The sequence below is a fragment of the Amblyomma maculatum genome, chromosome 1 (genome assembly GCF_055883805.1).
Source record: "Amblyomma maculatum isolate TAMU_Amacu chromosome 1, ASM5588380v1, whole genome shotgun sequence".
NCBI classification, from domain to species: Eukaryota; Metazoa; Arthropoda; class Arachnida; order Ixodida; family Ixodidae; genus Amblyomma; species Amblyomma maculatum.
Window position 1 is genome coordinate 430,768,826 of NC_139344.1, and position 23,505 is coordinate 430,792,330.

Consider the following 23,505-nt stretch of genomic DNA (forward strand, 5'->3'; position numbering starts at 1 on the left):
AAAGGAAGCTTCTGTGCTAAGTTGGGCGTGATAAAGGACAAACGAGGCAAGGACCTCACTAAAGCCTCAGAGATAAAGAAGAGGTGGCAGGAATACACAGAACTGTACAAGAAGGACCCCAATGTGCAAACCCAACATAAGACAGTTGTGATTACTGATCTCGAGCCGAACATCCTGAAGAGTGAAGTTGAATGGGCCTTAGCCAGCCTTGCTAAGAAGAAAGCTAGCGGAATTGATAGCACTCCAGCTGAATTGCTTCAAAACCTCAACCATGACTCTGTTAATATTCTGCATACATTATGTCAGAAAATTTGGACAACCCTGCAGTGGCCACAGGATTGGAGGAGGTGAGTTTACATCCCCATTCCAAGGAAAGGCAGTGCCAAAGATTGTTCCAACTACCGCACGATCGAGATTATTTCGCATGCTAGCAAGGTGATGTTGAAAATCCTCCAAGGAAGGTTGCAGCAGTATGTGGATCGGGAGCGTTTGGACGTGCAAGCTGGGTTTCGCAAGGGCAGAGGAACTAGAGACCAAATTGCCAACCTTCGCTGGATCATGGAAAAAGCAAGAGAGTTCCAGAAGCCCATCTACTTCTGCTTTATTGATTATGTGAAAGCGTTTGACTGCGTAGATCACAGCAGATTGTGGCAAGCTCTCCAAGAGATGGGAGTTTCAATTCACCTCATCTGTCTCCCCAGGAACCAGTATGAAGGACAAGGGGCCACAGTCAGAACTGGTAATGGTCTTACTGATTGGTTTCCTATTGAGAAAGGAGTGAGACAAGGCTGCATACTGTCGCCCTGCCTATTTAACCTATATGCTGAGTGCATCATGAGGAAGGCCGGTCTGGACGAGTCTTCAGCTGGAGTGAAGATTGCTGGAAAACGTATCAACAACCTTAGATATGCGGATGATACCACTTTAGTGGCAGAAAGTGAAGTAGAACTCAAGAGACTTCTGATGCTCGTACAAGAAGAGAGCGAGAAGTTTGGGCTTAAACTGAACATTAAAAAAACAAAGATTATGGCGTCTTGTCCTATCAAGTCCTGGAGCATCACTGGACAAGAAGTGGAAGCTGTGACAGATTTTCTCTTCTTGGGCTCCAAGATTACCTCGGAGGAGACTGCAGCCATGAAATTAGGAGACGCCTGCTTCTGGGAAAGAGAGCAATGGTTTGCCTTGACCGCCTAGTAAAGAGCAGAGACATTATTCTGCCAACCAAGACCCGTATAACTCGTGCTATGGTCTTTTCAGTTGTGATGTATGGATGCGAGAGTTGGACACTGAAAAAGGCTGACCGCCGAAGAATTGACGCGTTTGAATTGTGGTGCTGGCGAAGACTCTTGAGAGTTCCATGGACTGCCAGAAGATGAAATCAGTCGATTTTTTCGACCATAAACCTTGACTGCTCATTGGAGGGTCAAATTCTAAAGTTAAAGCTCAGCTACTTTGGTCATCTGATGAGAAGAGAGGAGTCGTTGGAGAGAGATTTGATGTTGGTAAAGGTTGAGGGTCGCCGGAGAAGGGGTAGACAGCGAACGCGATGGTTAGATGGCATCCTGGAGGCACTGGAGATAAAGTTATGCAATGTTACGAAGATTGTGAGAGACCGGAAAGCGTGGCGTGACATGGTCCATAGGGTCACGAAGAGTCGGACACGACTGAACGACTGAACTTAACTGATAGAAACGATGGGACGGGATCAAGGATTGTATGTAGTAGTATGCGTCTACGAATGCGTATTTGCGTGGTAGCGAGAGATTTATCAGAAGAGCACGAAGACTTACTCTAATGTTGCCATAGTGAATGTTGATTTCTTGTGTGTAGAGAAGAATAGTGTGTCACGTGGGTAGATCATACAATTTTAGCTAATGCGTGAAAAAAAATGCTGATGATCGATGATATAGGCAGTAGGTCCGGAAAGACGGTTCTAGTCTTCTACTGTTCGTGGAAGGAAAGACTCCGCTGCAGGTTTGTATTTAAAGAAAGGAATACCGATTTTTTATGCGACGATCAACTTGTGACGAAGCATAATATGGAAGGGGTATAAGATCGTTGCGCTGACTGGGGTTATGGTACAATGTTTTATGAAGTAAACAAAGTTGAGGATACTTTCGACGACTAGCAAGAAATGTTAGCTATTATGTATTACTCATAGATGTTGTGCTAGCGGTGCGGGTATGCTCTGAGAACTGGAACGTGTTGAGTTATTCTGAATTAGCTAGAGGGCGCTGATTAGGGTTTCAAAGAAGGGATCCGAAATGGACGTATAATATTCCAACTTACGGCGAAATAGAGATTTGTACAGGAGAAGTTTCAGTGAATTGGGAGCAGAAAAATATTACGACGCAGGTAGCCGTGAGCCCGGGTGGCCTGCCTAGGTAGCGCTACCTGTCATATTTCACATGGCTTTCGTGTTTGTTATTCGAAATGTAGCATCTGGGCAGTTCTTTAGTGCCTCAACAATCATTCATCAGCTATTTCTTCAGCGTTATTTGCTTTATTTGTAGGCAAATTGTTTTAGGAAAATATATTCAAACGTAAAAATGCAGCCCGCTATAATTTCCATTTCCAGTAGAGAAAGGGCTAAACCATATTTGTGGAAATTTAGTTTGGCCTAAAACACATTTTATTCGCAGCACTAGAACTGGGCGGAACTAAAATAAATATGATTTTCCAATTTTGGGCCACCTTCTTTTAAGACACCAAGTTTCCTAGTCGTGGGCGTTCATAGAAACGTCTATAAAAAGGCGTCACTTGCGTCACAGATTGAGCAGGTCACCCTACGGGGAGCAGTGTGCAAAGGAATTTTCCTGTGGCCGACATAACATTACAGTGACAGTGTTAAAAACGCTGCACCACTTTTAACGAAACGTAAAGGCTGCTTGAAATGGTTTCTTCCTCGAAATGCCTTCTTGAATGCCTCCTTGCTACATCACAAAATATCTCTTTCCACATCAGCAGTGGCATCATTTGTTCAGGAGCAATGAGTGTGGTACATGAATTGTATCTACTCTTTGACGTAGACAATGGAGAAGTTCCTCTACGTTGTGGTCATCTCGGACTCAAACAACTACACCATCTTTTAATGCCTCTCAGCAAAGAGAATGAATATTGATCCGGATAAAAAAACTTCAACATACGCTTTCTTCTTTCCTAAAGCAGGGTACTTGAGTCTCCCTTTTTTCTGCACTAGAAGTTTGAATATTGTGAAAAGGATTTATATTGGTTGCTTTCTTACTATCATGTGTTCCAAGCTACCGGCAAAATGTGCGCTTTCGAGCGTATATTTGGGAGACCATTAGAGGCTTTCGAAGCAGCGTCGGCGTGATTCGCTGTGCGAATCCGGTTCCGAAGCATAACGGACAAACTGCGATAGTGGCTTAATTGCGGCATCTGTATAAGGGTCGTGCAAAAAAGATGCGCCTCAATAACCCAAGAAAGCGGTCCTACCACTATTAAGGAGGGTGACGTAGCTACTAAGGATGTCAAGACCTATATACAAATACGAACGAAGGAACAACGTACGAAGAGACAACGTACGCATTGTCCTCTTTCTTATCGTCGCCCTGTTGTAAGGGCTTCCGTTCGGCGATGAGTTATATACATTTAGAGTAATCTAGCTTCCTGCACAAAGACCAAACGTAAATGATGGCGTGGTGACGACACAGGCGGCGTCATTACAAGCAGGCGGTTATACAATGGCAGAGTAAAAATGTGGTTCAGAAAATGTGGGCGATGCTTCTACTGGCAAGAGGGAAAGAAAGGGGGGGGGGGGGGGGGGAGGGGGAATACGGAGTTGCTGAAACCCGCAGCATAAAGAGCTATTACGAGATTATCAAAAGCTTGAGCAAACATGGGACTAATACTTGTTAAACTTATTCAAATTTCGTGCTATTTCGCTCCATCTTTCGTCTCCGATTTGCGACGGGCAAGGCAGACGGGCAAGGCAGTATGTGGCAAGTAAGGGAAGTAAGCCAGAATAAACTTATTTATAAGATTCAATTGACAATTTATTTTAATACCTATAAAAAGTGGCAGATGCAGCAGGTAGTAGATGCAGCAGGAAATGGGCTCGGGAGATATGACGTGCGTGTCTAGAGCTAGTTGAATGTTTCTTATATCATGCAGTATATAGATACCGATTCCGAATGTACAGAATTCACAGTCATGAATAAAAGTGGTATACAACACTCAGCCGGTGGCGGAGCTCGAGAAAACTGCATGCCAACATCATCGAGCAACAGCTGTCTAAGATCCAGACAATAGTGACAGTGCCCATTTAATCCACATGCATGTGTCACTGTCGCTGTCTCTTACGCTGTCACTAGATGACATTTAGATGCAATTTTATCGAGCTCTGTTACTGGCTGAGTGTTGTATATTACTTTTGACCACGACTATACATACGAACCACAATTTGAGATGCAGACCAGCAATGGTATGCCACGCAGTGCTTGTTGGTGTTCGATTCTTGCAGGTGTAAGCATCAAGTACATTTAATGGATACAACGAACATTTTGCGGCCACGGTTGTTTTGCGTCATGTTACACACGAGCGCTTACCAGAAAACAACAAATCAAGTTTTTACTTTATCATAGATTGTATAGTTGTTATCAATATTTTACTTCTACCTAATAGCGACTCATGTTTAAATAATGTTCTTTTTTTGGTTTTCTATTTAGGATGATTCTTTCTTTCAATATCAAAGCCGGGAGCAAGCCTGGTACGCTGATGTTTACCACGGGGGAAGGTAAGTTTCAGAAGTTATTACGCTCACCGGTGCGAACATCACCGCAGGGCTGGGTCAACACATGGAATGGAATGCGGTGACGAAAGACACAATCTTGTCAGTTCAGTTCAGTCGTTCAGTCGTGTCCGACTCTTCGTGACCCTATGGACCATGTCACGCCACGCTTTCCGGTCTCTCACTATCTTCCGAACATCACATAATTTCATCGGCAGTGCCTCGAGGATGCCATCTAACCACCGCGTTCGCTGCCTACCCCTTCTCCGGCGACCCTCAACCTTTCCCAACATCAAATCTTTCTCCAGCGACTCCTCTCTTCTCATCAGATGACAAAAGTAGCTGAGCTTTAACTTTATAATTTGACCCTCCAATGAGCAGACAGGGTTTATGGTCGACAATATCAACTGATTTGACCTTCTGGCAGTCCAAGGAACTCTCAAGAGTCTTCGCCAGCACCACAATTCAAACGGGTCAATTCTTCGGCGGTCAGCCTTTTTCACAATCCAACTCTCGCATCCATACATCACAACTGGAAAGACCATAGCACGAGTTATACGGATCTTGGTTGGCAGGCTAATGTCTCTGCTCTTTACTAGGCGGTCAAGGCTAACCATTGCTCTCTTTCCCAAAAGCAGGCGTCTCCTAATTTCATGGCTGCAGTCTCCTTCTGAGGTAATCTTGGAGCCCAAGAACAGAAAATCTGTCACAGCTTCCACTTCTTGTCCATTGATGCTCCAGGACTTGATTGGGCAAGACGCCATGATTTTTGTCTTTTTATGTTCAGTTTAAGCCCAAACTTCTCACTCTCTTCTTGTACGCGCATCAGAAGTCTCTTGAGTTCCACTTCACTTTCTGCCATTAAAGTGGTATCATCCGCATATCTAAGGTTGTTGATACGTTTTCCAGCAATCTTCACTCCAGCTGAAGACTCGTCCAGACCGGCCTTCCTCATGATGCACTCTGCATATAGGTTAAATAAGCAGGGCGACAGTATGCAGCCTTGCCTCACTACTTTCTCGATCGGAAACCAATCAGTAAGACCATGCCCAGTTCTGACTGTGGCCTCTTGCCCTTCATACAGGTTCCTGAGGAGACGGATGACGTGAATTGGAACTCCCATCTCTTGGAGAGCTTGCCACACTCCGCTGTGATCTACGCAGTCTAACGCTTTTGCATAATCAATAAAGCAGAAGTAGATGGGTTTCTGGAACTCTTGCTTTTTCCATGATTCAGCGAAGGTTGGCAATTAGGTCTATAGTCCCTCTGCCCTTGCGAAACCCAGCTTGCACGTCCGGAAGCTCCCGATCCACATACTGCTGCAGCCTACCTTGGAGGATTTTCAACATCACCTTGCTGGCATGCAAAATAAGCGCGATCGTGCGGTAGTTGGAACAATGTTTGGCACTGCCTTTCTTTGGAATGGGGATGTAAACTGACCTCCTTCAATCCTGTGGCCACTGCACGGTTGCCCAAATCTTCTGACATAATGTATGCAGAATGTTAACAGCGTAATGGTTGAGGTTTCGAAGCAACTCAGCTGGAATGCCATCAATTCCGCTAGCTTTGTTCTTAGCAAGGCTGGCTAAGGCCCATTCAACTTCACTTTTCAGGATGCCCGGCTCGAGATCAGTAATTGCAACCGTCTTATGTAGGGTTTGCACATTCGGGTCCTTCTTGTACAGTTCCTCTGTGTATTCCTGCCGCCTCTTCTATATCTCTGAGGCTTCTGTGAGGTCCTTGCCTCGTTTGTCCATTATCACACCGAGCTTAGCACAGAAGCTTCCTTTGATATCTTTGATTGCCTTATACAGAGCTCTTGTGTTCCTTAATTGGCTGTTGTCCTCAACTCCTTGGCACTGTATGTTCAGCAAGGCATTCTTCTCTCTCCTTGCTATTTTCTGAAAATCCGCATTGAGAACCTTGTATCTTTCTCTTTCCCCCATAACTTTTGCCATCCTCCTTTCCTCAGCTATTTCCAAAGGCTCTTCAGATAACCAGTTTGCTTTCTTGCATTTCTTTTGCTTTGGAACTACCTTAGTAGCAACTTCTTGTATTATATCACGAACATCAGTCCACATCTCTTCGGGCTCTCTGTCTTCTAGATCTAATTCTTGAAATCGATTCCTCACTTCCACAGCATATTCTATTGGAATTTGATCCAGATCATACCTGAAAGGCCTTCTAGTTTTCTGCGTTTTCCTCAATCGAAGCTTAATTTTGGCAACAAGAAGCTGATGATCGGTGCCACAATCGGCCCCAGGTCTTGTTTTTACTGCTTGTATAGCGCTTCTCCATCTCTGCCGGCAAAGAATATAATCGATCTGATTCCTGTACAGACCGCCCGGTGAAGTCCATGTGTACAGGCGCCTCTTGTGCTGTTGAAAATGAGTATTCGCAATGGTCAGGTTGTTTTCTTGACAAAACTCTACTAGCCTCTGCCCAGCTTCATTTGGCTCGCCAAGACCGAACTTGCCTATAATTCCGGATATTTCTTCACTCCCGACCTTAGCATTCCAGTCTCCTACGAAAAAAACGACGTCTGATGATGGGGTGCGGTCTAAAAGGCATTGTAGGTCCGCATAAAATCTCTCAACGTCAGCTTCTTCAGCAGTAGTGGTCGGTGCATAGACTTGGATAACTGTTATGTTGAAATGGTGACCTTGAATCCGAAGTGAAATCATTCGGTCGTTTTGGGGGTTGTACCCTAGCACTGCTTTGCCCATTCTTCTGTTTACTATGAGAGCGACCTCATTCCTTCTCTTGGATTCGTGCCCACAATAAAAGACATAATGGTCGCCGGAGTTAAATTCTCCCATTCCGGACCACTTGAGCTCGCTGATACCCCAGATATCAATGTTCAATCTGTCCATTTCTCGCTTGACGACATCCAGTTTACCTTGCGTCATAGACCTTACATTCCATGTTGCTATGTGATATATCTCCTTGCAACATCGGACTTTCCGGTCGCTTCCCGACACATCCACAACTGAGCGTCCTTTTGGCTTTAGCCTAGCCGCTTCATTCGTCCTGGAGCTACTAGGAATCGCCCTTTGTTCATCCCCAGTAACATGTGGGACGCCTTCCAACCTGGGGGGGCTCATCTTCCGGCGCATATCATAAATGGTATTGTGACTGGCCGTAGGGATTTCTTGGCAGGAAATACTGGAATGGGTTGCCATTACCTTCTCCAGTGAATCACATTTTGTCAGGACTCTCTGCCGTGACCTGTCTATATTAGTTGGCCCTACACAGCAGAGTTCACGACTTCATCGAGTTTCACAAGTCCCTCCGCCACGACAAGGCGGTGATCCATGAAGGGTACAATCTTGTCATGGGACCCCAAAAAATGCTTTCCTCTTCAGAGATTTCAGAAACAGCTGAGAAGAACTTTTTAAAAGAAGAAGAGTTCAGATTACCAGACTATTAAGATATCGCCATATACTAGATAAATTCATGGGCAGGTAAGTGACTTGAGATGCACGTTTCGTAACGAACATTCCATTAGAATGGTCTGTCTGTTTCTAAACGTCCCGCTATAGTCAGCTATGGGTTCATGAGTTCAACTAAAATATGGTGATACCTCTAATAACCTAGTATCTTGACCTCCTTATCTTTTTGAAAACGCTCTTTAAACACGTTTCTCTCGCGTCGCTGAAAAAAAAAGAACTTTTTTGTGGTTCTCCGACGACCAAATTACAGACTTTACTGCAAAGTTTTTTCTTTGTTTTAACCTAGCACACCATCGAAGCTATACTGTACACCGCACTTGTGCTCAATGCATATACCAGACAGCTCATTAATCAATGGCAGTTTAGAAACTTTTTCACGGCTTTAGATTGTGGAGCTTGATTCGCTGCCGCGAATAGGTTTCCTGGCGGCGGGTTTATCATGACTCTGTGATTTAATAAACCTGCCGAGGTTCAATAAATTCATCTGGACGGCAGCAAGGCCACATTTTCTAACATCTTTGTTATAAGGCCTTTGTTTTTTATTGTTTATGTCAGAACAATGCAGCCCAATTTACAAGCTATATTAGATGTGGGTTACAAAAAATAATAAATGGAAGATTCGACGGAAAAAAATCGCTCGACCAAATTATAGTAAGAACGTGTGAAACCGAAACTCAGTGTATAATTCGGAATCATAATACGACCAAGATACAAAAAAGAGACGTTTTGAGAGAATTGCAAAGAAGTCGCTGCTCCGTAAGGCTGGAAATCAGGGGCTTAGAATCTAATGGGACAAAAAGTAATATCTCTCATAAAATGATGAAATTAAACCAAAGCTGTTTAAGCGTTTTATTAAAGGTATTGCCTAGTTTGCTCTTAAAGTGTTTCATATGGCTTTAAATCTTTCAGACTCGACACCAAAGCACGGTTTCATCTATTACTCAGACTATGAGAGCTGCATGGTGGCGAATTTAGAGCTGCATGGCGAAGGAAATCGTAAGATATTGCTTTGAGTTTGATAAACATGGAGGTCACGAAAAGTAGATATATCCACAATGTCCTACTTATTTATTTCCAAGATGTACAAGCAAGATGCGCGAAATCAGCTCTGCCAAATTTCGTGGACCACGGAGGCGCGAGAGAGCAATCCACAGGATATCTCGTAATCGAAAATTTACAGAACGGTTCTCATTCAGACTCCCAGCTCAATTTCTGCACTAAAAAAAAAACTATATATTTAAAAGCACAACAGAACCAAACAAAAGTCTCATATCTTAACGTAGAAAAGCGGGCATTTATGCAGAGACCGGGCTCAGAAAGGTAAACGGATGTACTATCGACTACTACTGGGTTTCCTCCAATAAGTCCGGCGGTAAAAGTAGCTTTTAGAAATACAAACATGGCCACTTTAAGTTTGCCTTCAAAGCAGTCTCGTGAATCTTGAACGGGTTGCATTTTTTTATATCATTTACTGACAGAAATTTCCGCCAGTGCCTCACGTAGATGAATAAAATGTTCCCATTTTACCACCGCTACTTCCATTTCAGAGTGCACATTGGAGACTCAACGGGAACTAAAAGATAACGTGTCGCAGAACTACATCGACCATTTCGTCGACGTTTGTGGCGTGATTGTTCACCACACAGCAGAGACCTCTGCCCCGATGATGAAGACGAAAATTAGCTATAAAGGTTGTGCACACAATATGTCATCGCCGCCGATAATCGCAATATACCAACAGAAAAGAGTAAAACAAGTACCCTTAAAGGCTTTACAAAGTTGCTCTTATAAACGCTCTCTTAATACGCGGCAAATAACGAATACATCAGTTAATCTGCTGCTTACCACAAACTATTCAGTCCTCCCCACGCAGCAGCGCTCACGATGCTGTTCGACATCACGAGCGCACTAACAATTCTTTAACACGTGATTTGAATTAAGCTGAAACTCTGTGAACGGTAGTCTTGCCGGTAACAATCTGTCTAGCTGGGAGGCTTTAGTGTATGCATTAAATGAAATTTTGCACATGTGACAGCGGTTCTTGGCTACACCTTGAAGCATTCTATCTCGCGTATGTCTGTGGGCTGTTGCATACATGAACATTAGAGATTCTTCTACACTGCCGAGCTGTCACCTGAACGCCATTAGGAGCCATGGATCACTGTCCCTGTAGGTTTGCTTAGAAACACTGTCTATGCGTCACGCTGCCCAGATACCCCTCTGATAAGCTCTCTATTCTGTCTTGCGAGAAGGCGGGCTTCAATTTGCTCCTAGTGTCCGCGAGAGAAGAGGGGCCGTAGTTGAAGAGGCGCGAGCGGCACGACACGGCTCAGTTCGGACTAGCACCTTATCCGATGACGGCCGCAAATGCGATGCGCCACCGTCTTTCATTGACTGCACTTTTGCGGCAGCACCGCCTCCTCTTTGGCTAAGCAGCTATGATGCGTGTCGCTGCCTTGTCTCTATCTGCTTCACTTTCATAGCGCGAAACAGAAAGAGCTGTTTCAGGAAGACATCGGCTAAAACCGTGATTGCGTTTAATACTGCTGCGTACTAAAAACACTCTAAAGACGACTACTTTACTGGTTTATCGGTCGGGGAGAAAATTAGTAGCCTAGGGCAGTGAGGTCATGCGACCAAGGCGTACGTTGGATTAGAACTGGTTTCTGCGTTTAAGCGGTGTTATGACACATGGCCCTTGGTTAGTGAACCTACACTGAACGACAATAGCAACTGGACTAGATCGGCAAGGTTACCTCAAAACACAATGTCAATTTAAAAGTAGATCTACATCAGTAAAATTCAGGAATGATGAAATAAATAGTAAATGCTACATCCTATATAAGGCATATGGTCGTGTCGAATGCTTTAATTTGCACATTCTTGCTACGCCAGAAATTTTCTTCATGAACAGAGAGACTAATTTGTTGCTTAGCCAGTAATCTCAGCCAGAAGATTTATTTTCCCTAAGAGAGCGTATTGGATATAGTTAGACGGCCTCACTATTACTGGTGAAAGTAACAAATGATAGGGAATTATGCAGTCTCTAAAATATGGCATTATTCATCACTATTGATCAGAAACATGCATTGTAAAGCAATCTTGGCCAGAAATGTTTCAACAGTAGGTACGGCATGCTGTGAGCTATTGTGCGTTCATAATGGTTTTACTATTATTACTGTTACGTAGTGTATTATTAACATTGATTGATTCATCTTTTCTATAACGAAGATTATGTTTCTCCATCTGTTCGTTTATCCCTTCGCTTCTAGGTAGTGTAATGGGAACTGGGTATTACTCTTCTTTACATCTGACAATATAATATAGCAGTACTACAAAATTGCCTCATGCCACAAGTAAGTACTCTTAAAGGCTTGCATTCGTGGCATCAAATGATTTCTTAGAGTTGCATTTTAATGTTCCCAGTTTTTTTATAATATTTGAAAATGTTGCTAAACATTCGGCTTGACCAGCCCGATTAGGAGCGAACTAGAATTATAGAGGAATAGTGTAACTGTTCTCATCGTTATTACGCTGACTAGAATTAGTGCCGGACGACGTCCTCTGGTATACCTTTCTAGTCAACACTCTCATGTACCATCTCTGGCAGCCTAACTCCGGCCAACCCCATTGGGCGAATGCAAGTGATTGCTAGGAGCTTAATCGCAAACTTGTCTTCCATTCATGATTCCTCCTCGGTTTGATAATTATGGTCTGCTTGATTATTCTTCGGGCTGCGAGGCAGCCGATAGATGGAACAGGTTACTTCGTATTATTCAGAAGTTGAGAGTAGTGTCCCAGATGACGATCACTTCAGCATCAAGATTTGTGAGCCAAGCCATTGCACCTTGGAAGTACTTTCTACTCTCCTTCGTGCTCGGCGAAGCAGCGCCAAAAGTCAACGTTCGCAAAATATTAAAAAATCTGGAAGGCTGTAATCGCACTATTCCCCATCTGTTGAATGAAGGCAGCTCAGATTTTGAAACGGTATAGTTCCACTCCAATTTGCGTGCACAGTGCTAATTGTTCGGAGAATTAAAAGAACATTGTCTCCTGAAACGTCTTTTTCCATCAGCCAGTTTTTGATATACGTAGCAGGCTGTTTCTTATACCATAATGTTAGACACGATTTAGTGATAACATGCTTCACCATTCTCCTACGTTTTGTTCTGTTATGCTTACGAAATGTTTTTCCGTGCAGTTTATATACCTGGAAAAATTTTCTCTTTACTTAACCAGCCAATTTAAAAGAACTTCTCGTTGGGCGAGTTGGTGCATACTATTGTAGAAACAAGTTGCGCACAGAAGGACACACACAGGAAAAATAAACACAGGTAGGCAGAAAGAGCTCTTTCTGCCTACCTGTGTTATTTTTCCTGTGTGGGTCCTTCTGAGCGCAACTTGTTTCTAGAATAATTAACCAGCCAAAGGACGAGACACAGGGAAGAAGAGGACAGGACAAGGCTGGACTAGCAACTGAATTTTTATTGAACGGAAGTACACAACGAAGACTCCTTCCGAAAAGCACGCGCACAACCCAACCTGTGTCTCGTTCTTTGGCTGGTTAAATATGAACCCTTACATACTTGCACGATTGTCAACCTTGTTGAATTTCTCTTTACGATTTGTTCGCGTTTTCCTCAATTCTTCGGATGCTGAGTCCATCCTCAGTCCGCAAGAAGCCCTAATATTTCCAGCAGCACATGCCTCAACTCCACGTATGCTCAAAGGGCGCCTGGGTAACGTTCATATGCAGACATAAATAAACGAAGCACGCTATTAACGAAGAAAAATTTTCTCTTTACGATTAGTTCACGTTTTCCTCAATTCTTCGGATGCTGAAGCCATCCTCAGTCCGCAATAAGCCCTAACATTTGCCGCAGCATATGCGTCAACTCCACTTATGCTCAACAGGCACCTAGGTAACGTCCAGGTGCAGACATAAGTAAACGGAGCACTAGCGAAGAAAACTTTTCTCTTTACGATTTGTTCACGTTTTCCTCAATTATTCGGATGCTGAATCCATCCTCCGTGTGCAAGAAGCCCTAGCATTTGCAGCAGCACATGCGTCAACTCCACTTATGCTCAACGGGCACCTGGGTAACGTTCAGGTGCAGACATAAGTAAATGGAGCACTGGCGAAGAAAAATTTTCTCTTTACGATTTGTTCACGTTTTCCTCAATTCTTCGGATGCTGAATCCATCTTCAGTCCGCAAGAAGCCCTAATATTTGCAGCAGCACATGCCTCAGCTCCACTTATGCTCAAAGAGCACCTGGGTAACGTTCAGGTGCGGACATAAATAAACAGAGCACGCTATTCTAGTTTGAATGCAGTTCCCTGTTTCCTATTGGAGATAATGAAAGTTTATTTGTCCTTGAAAAAGTGCCTTAGCGTCGCCTGCAAGCCTGCATATTGCGCAGCTGATTGAAGTAATTAGTAAAGGCGCGAAAAATGTTAAAGGCAATGACGTGCTCAATTTACTTTTGTCCACACCGGTACACTTGATTAACTAAATAACAGCGCTGGGAACGAGTCGAAACACGAAGAACGAAGAAGAAACACAGACTCAGGCGCTGTGGCTGTTTGAGTAAATGCATATCGCACCATTCATTTGTTGAGCTTCGCAGAAAATGGTGTTAATGATATACCTCGAAAGCATCGATATCGGCGGTCTCGAAAGCCGACGAAACGTTGAAGTATGCGGACGAGCTGTCTCGAAGGCGTGCGACTATTAAGCAACCTTGGCGAGAAGTGTTAGCTTCTTTTAAATATATTTTACAAGCCGTACAGGTAAGTACATTGATGCATTAAAACAAGATCCACGTCTGCAATCAGCAAAGAGAACAGTTATGCGTAAACTTGAGCTCTGCCTTTAAGTGTATAAGGCAATAGCGTAGGCTACCAGCCCAAATAAAATGACCCACTTTAACTAAGACGCATGATCGTTCCTGTGTGACTCAGGGGTAACGTGAATGAATTAAAGGTTCCTGGCAGGCTAATTCTGTTATCACCTTCCCACGTAAAAGGAGAGGCCTGAGTTGGCAACTCCTGCAAAATTTAATGTCAGGCAACCCTATGTCCAGTTATTGCTCGTCCATGTCAACCGCCACCTATGACCTGCTATGATGTGCTCGTGATGTTTGACTCAAAAAGCATCAGCCAGCGGATGGCCGTTGACGCCGGGAGCCGACGCCGGATATTCGGTTAGCGGGACCTTTAACGCTATAGCGTTAAAAAACCTGGCACGCAAGGATACCCTGTTACAGTTGTTTATGTTCCGGCAGAGGAATCGTGCATGCATAGTTATGGGACTGATCGAAATAACTGCGATTGTGGAACCTGCATTAAAAATACATCATGGTGACATAAGCTTTTTTATGCAGTAGCCAGTTGCTGGAGATGAAAAAATTTATGATATTGAAATGCAACATAAAGCATTAAAAATCGGGAGGCATTTCAGTCCTACACTACTATGCGACGACTTTGAGAAGAACATGAAGCGATGGCAATGATCACTAATAATGTGTGCATTGAGTAAGAAGAAACGCTTTTGAGCATTATCACAAAATATCTCAACAAACCTAGATATTTATTATAAACTCTTGAAAATTAGGTAAAAAACCATGTTGCTTGAAATGCGTGGGCAGACAGGGTGGTACACGGTAGTGAATTTTTGGAACTTATTCCTTAGACTAATGACGTTACAATGTGGTATTGTTACTGACCGGTATTCGCTGGTCGTGCTGACGAAAAAGAAGTGCGACAGACTACCAGAAGGAGAAGAAAAAGGAAGAAGCGTACCTCGCCACCTGCAAGAAGCTGTTCGAACGTGCCAACCTAATAGCGGCACCGCTACGAGCAGAAGGCGTGAATCGGCTAAGTATTGGGCGGCTAGTCCTCTTTTTTCTGTTTTCCCCTGCGCATTTGCGCTTTTCACTGTGTTGATAACGCTCGCAGAGAGATTGTAACTCTAAAGTGATGTCTATGCAGTCTCCCGGCCAGGGGCGCTCCCCCTGGTCGGCTTTCATTACTCCTCACGATCTACCTCTGGAAACGTTCCAACGATCTGGCGTTGCAAACATTCCTGTGGCGCTGGTGCCCAAGGATGGCGGATTTAATAAAATGAATAAACCTGGGACTGTTCGAGCTGCTCTCAAGGCAGCCTCTACCCTGTATGACTCGATCACAGAAGTGAGGCAGTTTGGGCGTGGCGGGATACTGTGCCGATCTCCAGACCTCAATTGCGTGAAGGATCTGCTTAAATGCAATTCATTTGGATCTCTTCAGGTGAGCAGCTTTATCCCTACTCATCTTGCATGCACAAAGGGATTAGTCCGAGGAGTAGACTCTTCTTTAACTCCAGCTGAGACCCTTGACCTTCTTTCGGCGGCTGGTGTGGTAGCGGTGTACCGTTGCAGCCGGGAGGTTAATAATACTCGGGTACCAACAGAGTCGGTGATTGCCACATTTGCGGGAACTTCATGCCCGTCAGAGATAAAAGCATGGCCATTGATCTTCCGTGTGGATCCTCTTGATTCTAAGCCACTGCAGCGCACTAATTGCTGGCGATATGGTCACAGTGCTCGTGGTTGTAAGTCCTCCGTGCGGTGTTCCAAATGTGGCGATGGTCATCATTCGTCATCATGTTCACAACAACACGACAAATGCTGCCTTTGCGGTGGAGCCCACGCTGCAAACTCCTTGGAGTGTCCATCTCGAAAACAGGAGCTGCAAATTCTAGAGGTAAAAGATAGAAAACGCTGTTCGCGTCGTGAAGCTGTAATAGAAGTTAAGGACCGATTACACGGTTATGCAGGTGTGTCAGCCCGATCAGGTGTGCCTCTGGATGCATCAATCTCAAAGGCGATAATGACTGCAGTGGAAGCATCAATGAATAAAATGGTCGACCGAATAGTTGCTACTGTCACAGAGTGTTTTTCTAACGTTCTGGCAGTTCAGCTAACGCAAGCCCTGCAATCAGGAACAGCCCCTTTCATAGCAAATATGCCCTCTGAAAGCTCTCAAGTGCTTGAAAGCACTACTGTTGCTTCGCCTAACAGGGCTGCTCTCCCAGATGCCGATGAAAACATTGATGACGCAGAGATGGTAGAATCAGGTGTAAGAATTCTAAAACGGTGTGGGTCTCCCATGTCCAATCATTCTTCTCCGCGGTCCCAACCAAAATCAAAGAAACATCAGCATACATTAAAGCCAAAGGATAATATTTTGGGGCAGGCAGTTGCGGCTGCCAAGATTTCACAATCATAGGGGCACTAAGAGTTATCCAGTGGAACTGTCATTCAATTCTAACAGCTTCAACAGGTTTAGTTTACATTTCTTCTCAATATAATCCACACATAATTATTTTGCAAGAAACTTGGCTAACAGCCGAAAAGCATTTCTATTTACAAAATTATCATTCATTCCGACAAGGTCGCCAATCAAAAGGAGGAGGTTTAATTATATTTGTCTCTACAAAATTCTGTCACAGGGCTAAGATTTCTTTCCAGTTATCTTCTATAGATTGTGAGTTATTGGCCCTAGACTTTGAAATTCCAGGGCACTGTCCGTTTTCCTTAGTAAATGCTTATTTCCCTAGCGGTGTACAAGATACAAAACCTCTAGATCTGCTATTAGTTAATTGTCGAAACTCAGTTCTTCTGGCTGGTGATTTTAATTCGCATCATGTGTCATGGGGCTACAAGACAGATAGTTGTGACAAGCGTCTTTGGGATTGGATAACAAATAATAACTTTTCCTGTAGAAATTCGGGTTCGGCCACATTTATAAGAAAACACAGTCAACCTGTGTTAGATTTAACTTTTACCTCTCCCAGTCTCTTCGTTAATAACTGGTCGACACTTGATTGTGGCACCTCTAGTGACCACATACCGATTGCGTTTGAGGTTAATCACCCTGTAACTCCAGCGACTTCTCAGTTGAAGTCATTTATCAACTATAATAACTTTCAGTCAACGTTACGCTCTAATCTTGAGTCATTGACTAACACGGATGAAGAAGAAAAATCAAAACGCTTATGCTCGGTGATTGAGGATTGCCGTAAGAAGTCTGAGATCTTGGTACGGAGCTCAAAGGGGAATACTTCAGCTGTTTGGTGGAATGCTGATTGTTCCCGAGATTACAGACGTAGAAAGGCGGCATGGAAAAAGCTTCTCCACAACCAGTGCCCGAAAAACTGGCAGGAGTACAAGTTCATTGCAGCTACTTTTAAACGTACAGTTGCAAAAGCGAAGGACGAGTATGATGCTAAGCATTTTGATTTCCTCTCTAAATCTGGCAATCGAACTGCTCTTTTTGTTTTTTTACGCTCGCGGAAAAAGATTCCGCAAGCACAAAATCTACATTCCTTTAATTTGACTCCACATGAAGCAATAGACACAATTGAAACAATTGCCAAAGGACTGGAGAAGCGTTTCTCGTCTGCACTTCCTTCGGGCTCGATACCTGTAATGCCAATGGAACCAGTTAATTATGAACCCCAAATTTCCGTTTCTGAGCTTTCTCCTATAGTTATGAGATTACCAGCCGCTGCTCCCGGTCCTGATAAAATAACTTCAAAAATGTTAAACATTCTTTTTGATGAGTCACCTCAGACGTTATTGGAGCTAGTAAATTATTCCATCAAACATGCTTGGATACACCCAGAATGGAAACTTGCCAAAATAATTCCTTTACTTAAGAATAAAGGCGGTGCCTTGTCCATTGATAATATTAGACCAATTGCATTAACATCAAACATTGTAAAATTAATTGAAAGAGTCATACTTATACGTGTTTCGGAATTCATGAATAAAGAAAATATCCTCAGCCCTTGCCAAATTGGTTTCCGTCAAAAGTGTTCCATCTGGAATGCGCATGCTGATCTCGAAAGTCGAGTTCTTTTAGCGCGGCGCCAAAAAATGTACGCTGCCTTGATAACGCTAGATATAGCCAAGGGCTATGATAGCGTTGAGCATAGCATTCTATTGCAAAAATTGAAATCTCTTCAGTTTCCACATTATTTAGTAGCCTGGATATCTGAATTCCTCCAAAACCGAGAGTTTTACTGTGCACTAAATGGTGTCCATTCTGGCAGATACAAGCAAGCCAGGGGAGTGCCGCAAGGAGCAGTCCTTTCACCAGTCCTTTTCAACATACTACTCAGCTCAATACCAGTTAATTATGACGTTCGCACTTACGTATATGCGGATGATATTGCGTTTTTTGCAACTGCATTGGATATTCAATCCCTTTATCTCCACTTGCAAACGTACCTCCACTTGCAAACGTAAACTCTATTGAGAATTGGTTGTGTGGCTTGCGTCTCACATTAAATGTCAACAAAAGCGCAGTCCTCGTATTTAACATAAAAGATTCTGTAAGTCTGTCTGTAATGTATCAGCAGCAAATAATACCACAGGTTAAATCATTAAAGTATTTAGGGGTCACTTATGATGATAATCTTTCATGGCAGCCCCACATTAACCATATTGCTACGAAAGGGGCTCGGGCCGTGGGCATGTTGCGCTGAATTAGTCGTCCCAGGTCTGGAATGCGGAGAGATGTCCTTTTAATGATTTATATTATGTATGTGCGTCCAATTTTAGAGTTTGGTTCAGTCTTGTTTTCTGGATCAGCAAATTACAAAATTCGACCGCTTGTTCTGTTGGAGCGAGAAGCACTTCGGTTGTGTCTGGGACTTCCAAAATTTGTTGCCAACAATGTGCTCTACCTTGAAGCACGGATTCCACCCTTGATATATAGATTACAAATTCTAACCGTTCAGACGTACTTAAGGATATATGAATCAGAGTTTCACCGATCTATGTCTATTTTTTGCTGCCAACCGACTTCCTTTTTCGGTGTCCATTGGTCTAAATTTCACACCCCGCAGGTTGTTATGGTCAAAAATTTGCTGGACCCTTTAAATGTTTCCCTTCCTAGTATTCTACCCATACAAACCATCGGTTCATCTATTAAAATTGTCTTTGACGACATATTCCCCAATAATGCTAAAAACTTATCATCCGTAATTCTAAACGGATTATTAGAAGACCATTTAAGAAGTCTTTCTGCTAATTTAGTGGTAGCTACTGACGCATCTCAAAGTAATGAAAAGGCGGGTGTGGGTATATATTGTCCACATTTAGACTGGTCTTTTTCTGTCCGGCTTCCGGACTTCACCCCAATTTTTGAGGCAGAGTTTCTGGCGGTGGTACTCGCTTTACGAAAATTAGACTCCTCTTTTTCTAAAGTGGCAGTAATTTCCGACTCTCTATCCTTGTGTTCATCTCTCTCTCCGTCGGTGGATTCTGCAATAGTAAAAACCTTTGTCTCCCTGATCCCTAGACATTTGAAAATTGTACATATGGTATGGGTTCCAGACCACAGCAATGTGACTTTAAATGAATATGCTGACAATTTGGCAAAAGAGTCCCTTAACCCAGTCGAAAAAAACGACAGAAGATTTTCTGATGTTACGACAGAATTTCTGTGCGGTTTTTAACGGGAAACCTGTTGTCACAACAGAACATTCTGGCGAAACGTCAGAAATTTTTGTAGTTACAACAGAAAAGTGCTACAGAACTACAGACAACAGAAATATACTACAGAAAAACTACAGAACTACAGAAAAGTACTACAGAACTACAGAAAAATCTGACGGTTACGACAGAACTACAGGACATTTTATTGTATTTTTGACACAGTTCTGTAGTCTTTTTCGACTGGGAATGGCCCCGTATTATCTATCCTTCCGGCGACCGCGTACATCACCGCAGCGAGGTTTCGAAGAAACGTCCTATTAAATATGAAAAATGGACATCTTTTAAGATCTGATGACTACCTGCATCTAAATTATTTTTGGAATAGAAAATTATGCCATTCACGGCAACTTGAGATTTCACTAACAAGGCTGCGATGCCGTATCCCACCTTCAAATTTCTATCTTTACAGGTCTGGTTTGGCACTGTCTCCCGTCTGCGCATTTTGCGGCGAACAAGAAACATTAGATCACTTTTTATTGCTTTGCTGCCGCTTTACTACGCTGAGAAAGCAGTTGATGGAAAGGCCATTGCAACAGCTTGGCCTTAGTTTAAGCAGCCCGACATTGTTATCATTTGGCGCCACAATCCTTGGGCACAGTCACAGGTCTGTGTTTACCGCCATGCAAAATTTTTTACTGGACTCAAATCGTTTGCCTTGCCAAATATTTAAACATCACTTGTTCTAAAATTGTAGTGTCAATCTCCCGTGAGTGTTACCACTTTTCATTTTATATTTCACTTATTTCCCGTTTTGTTTCCTTTGCTCTACCCCTCAAATCATTTTTTTTATGCAAGTATATTAAAAGAAAAAATCTTTGCTACCCAATTCTTGGCCGATCCCCCTCTGTGGGTATGTGCCATAAGTTATTTGGACAACAACAACAACAACAGAAGACGCAGACGAGTGCTTTGCTATGCGAGTGCTGTGCTGTGATCATCCTCAGTGGCGTGGACAACTGCCGTACTGTAAATATCTTCCGTAACATCTCTTTGTGGAGGTGAATCTTTCGATCCCCGTCCCAAGCTGGATCGCCGCAGGGGCCGACGCATCATTACTACCACTATGACTACTGACGCTGCTACATCTACTGCCGCCGCACCTGCTGTCGTCATGGTCCATCCCCGTGACCCCGGAACCTTCTGTGGGACCGACGACGTTGATGTCGACGACTGGCTGGCCCTGTACGAACGAGTCAGCAAGCACAACAGCTGGGATCCCACACTTATGCTTGCTAATATTATCTTTTACTTGACTGCGACAGCGCGGGTGTGGTTTGAGACCCATGAAGAGGACCTCACATCTTTGGATATCTGTAAGCAAAAGCTCCACGACCTCTTCGGAAAGCCCATTGGCCGTCACCTTGCCGCCAGTAGGCGCTCGCTTCTCGCGCGCAAACGTCTACAGAGTCTTTATCACTTATATACAGGACGTCCTATCCCTGTGCCGCAAAGTCGACCACGACATGCCTGAGGAGGATAAAGTCGGCCACATAGTAAAAGGCATTGCCGACGATGCTTTCAACCTTTTTTTATGCAGAAATTGTTCCACCGTGGACTCTGTACTACAAGTGTGCCGACGTTTCGAACAAGCGAAACAGAGGTGCATATCTCATCGTTTCGACCGTCTACCGAAAACGGCTGCAAGATCTTCCGCCTCATCGACCGCCAACTAATGACACTACTTTGACCCGCATCGTCCGCCAAGAGCTTGAGGCAATGACTTCTGCAGCTTCACTCTCGCATACCCCCGACAATACCTTGGCTACAATATCACTCATTCAGGCTGTTGTTCGCCAAGAGGTTGCCAATATGGGTCTTCCTCCTACCTGCCGCACCGATACCGTGGATTCAGGACCTGCCCCTCCAGTAATTGCAGCTGCCTCACCCACCGCCGGCTTCTCACCCCGATATCGGTACCGCAATCCGAATGAGTGGCGTACCCATGACAATCGTCCCATCTGCTTTACTTGTTCCTGCGTTGGCCACATTTCCCGTCACTGCCGCAGCCGTTGGTACACGCCATCTCGTCCATTCACCTACGTCGACCGCCGCGGAGACAATGCCCCTCGCTATACCTCACGTCGCCCCGACCAGACCACTGTTGACTCCGGTGTCCCTGCTCGTGCTGCCAACCGTTCATCATCCCCGCAGGCCCGACGCTCGCGTTCTCCTCTTCCTCGCCGCCATTTGTCCCCATCCTATTCCAGCCACATACCGGAAAACTAGCCAATGCAGCTCCCGGAGGTGACGCTGCCCTTGTGACCCGGACTGAAAAACCTCCGCTGACCCCTGCCCTACAAAATAATCGCATCGACGTCCTTGTGGATGGTGTTCCCGTTTCGGCTCTCATTGATACCGGCGAACAACTGTCAGTTCTGAGCTCCTCATTTCGCCGTCGCCTGAAAAAAGTCCTTACTGCAGCCGTCTCGCCCACAGTTGGCGTCGCCAATGGAAGCCCTGCTGCCGTGGTTGGCACGTTCACAGCGCGAGTTACCATTGGTAGTCGTCATGCTTCAGTGTTGTTCACCGTCCTCCAAGAATGCCCCCACGACGTTATCCTTGGCATTGACTTTTTAACAGCCCACTCTGCCCTCATTGACTGCTCTACCGGCCTACTTCGCTTGGACCTTCCGCTGTGCTCTGAATACCCCTCCTGCTCACCCCGACTTCGATCAGCACAGTTCTGCCGCCTTCCTCTTGAAGCTGCCGTCTATATCCCTATGTCACCATTCCCACCCGTCCCAGACGGCGACTATCTCACGTGTCACATTACTGGTGTCATCTTGCAGCGGCGCGTCACCCTTCCTCATCTGATTGTGCATATCTCCCAGAGCAGTGCCACTCTCCCGCTCCTTAACTTCAGCTGATCAACTCAAGTTCTGCCCGAGGGAATTTCCCTAGCAGAGATGTCGCCGATGACCGATTGTGCCATTTCAGCTCTGACTACTGATAATCCAAATGCCGTCCCTGCAACACCTCCCTCGTCATCTACATCGCGCCCTGATCCTGTTAAAAGCATGATTGCAGCTGATCTCCAGCCTGACATCACCGCAGAGTTAAAACAGCTTTTGCTAACCTACAGTGACCTTCTTCGGTACCCGCGCATTGGGTCAAACCACAGTTGTCAGTCACCGCATTAACACCGGTGACGCCAGTCCTATTCACAGGCGAACCTATCGTGTTTCGCTTGCCGAGCGACGCGTCATCCAAACAGAGGTCGACAAAATGTTGGCGAACGACATAATTGAGCCTTCGAGTAGCCCCTGGGCATCCCCTGTTGTGTTGATCAAAAAGAAAGATAGGAGTTGGAGATTCTGCGTCGACTATCGTCATTTATATAAGATAACCAGAAAAGATGTGTATCCTTTTCCGCGTATAGACGACGCATTTGATACTTTGCACTGAGCCAGCTACTTTTCGTCCATCGACCTTCGTTCTGGTTACTGGCAGATCTCTGTCGACGAGAGAGACCATGAAAAAACAGCGTTCATCACCCCTGACGGCCTTTATCAATTCAAAGTCATGCCTTTTGGCCTTTGCAATGCCCCAGCAACCTTCGAACGTGTGATGGACTCTTTGCTCCGGGGCCTCAAGTGGACCACTTGTTTGTGTTATCTTGACGATGTAATAGTTTTCTCGTCTACATTTGAAAGCCATCTCCGTCGCCTTTCTACAATCCTAGCGCTTTTTCGCCGCGCGGGACTGCAACTAAACTCCAAAAAGTGCAGCTTTGGTCACCGACAAATCAAAGTCCT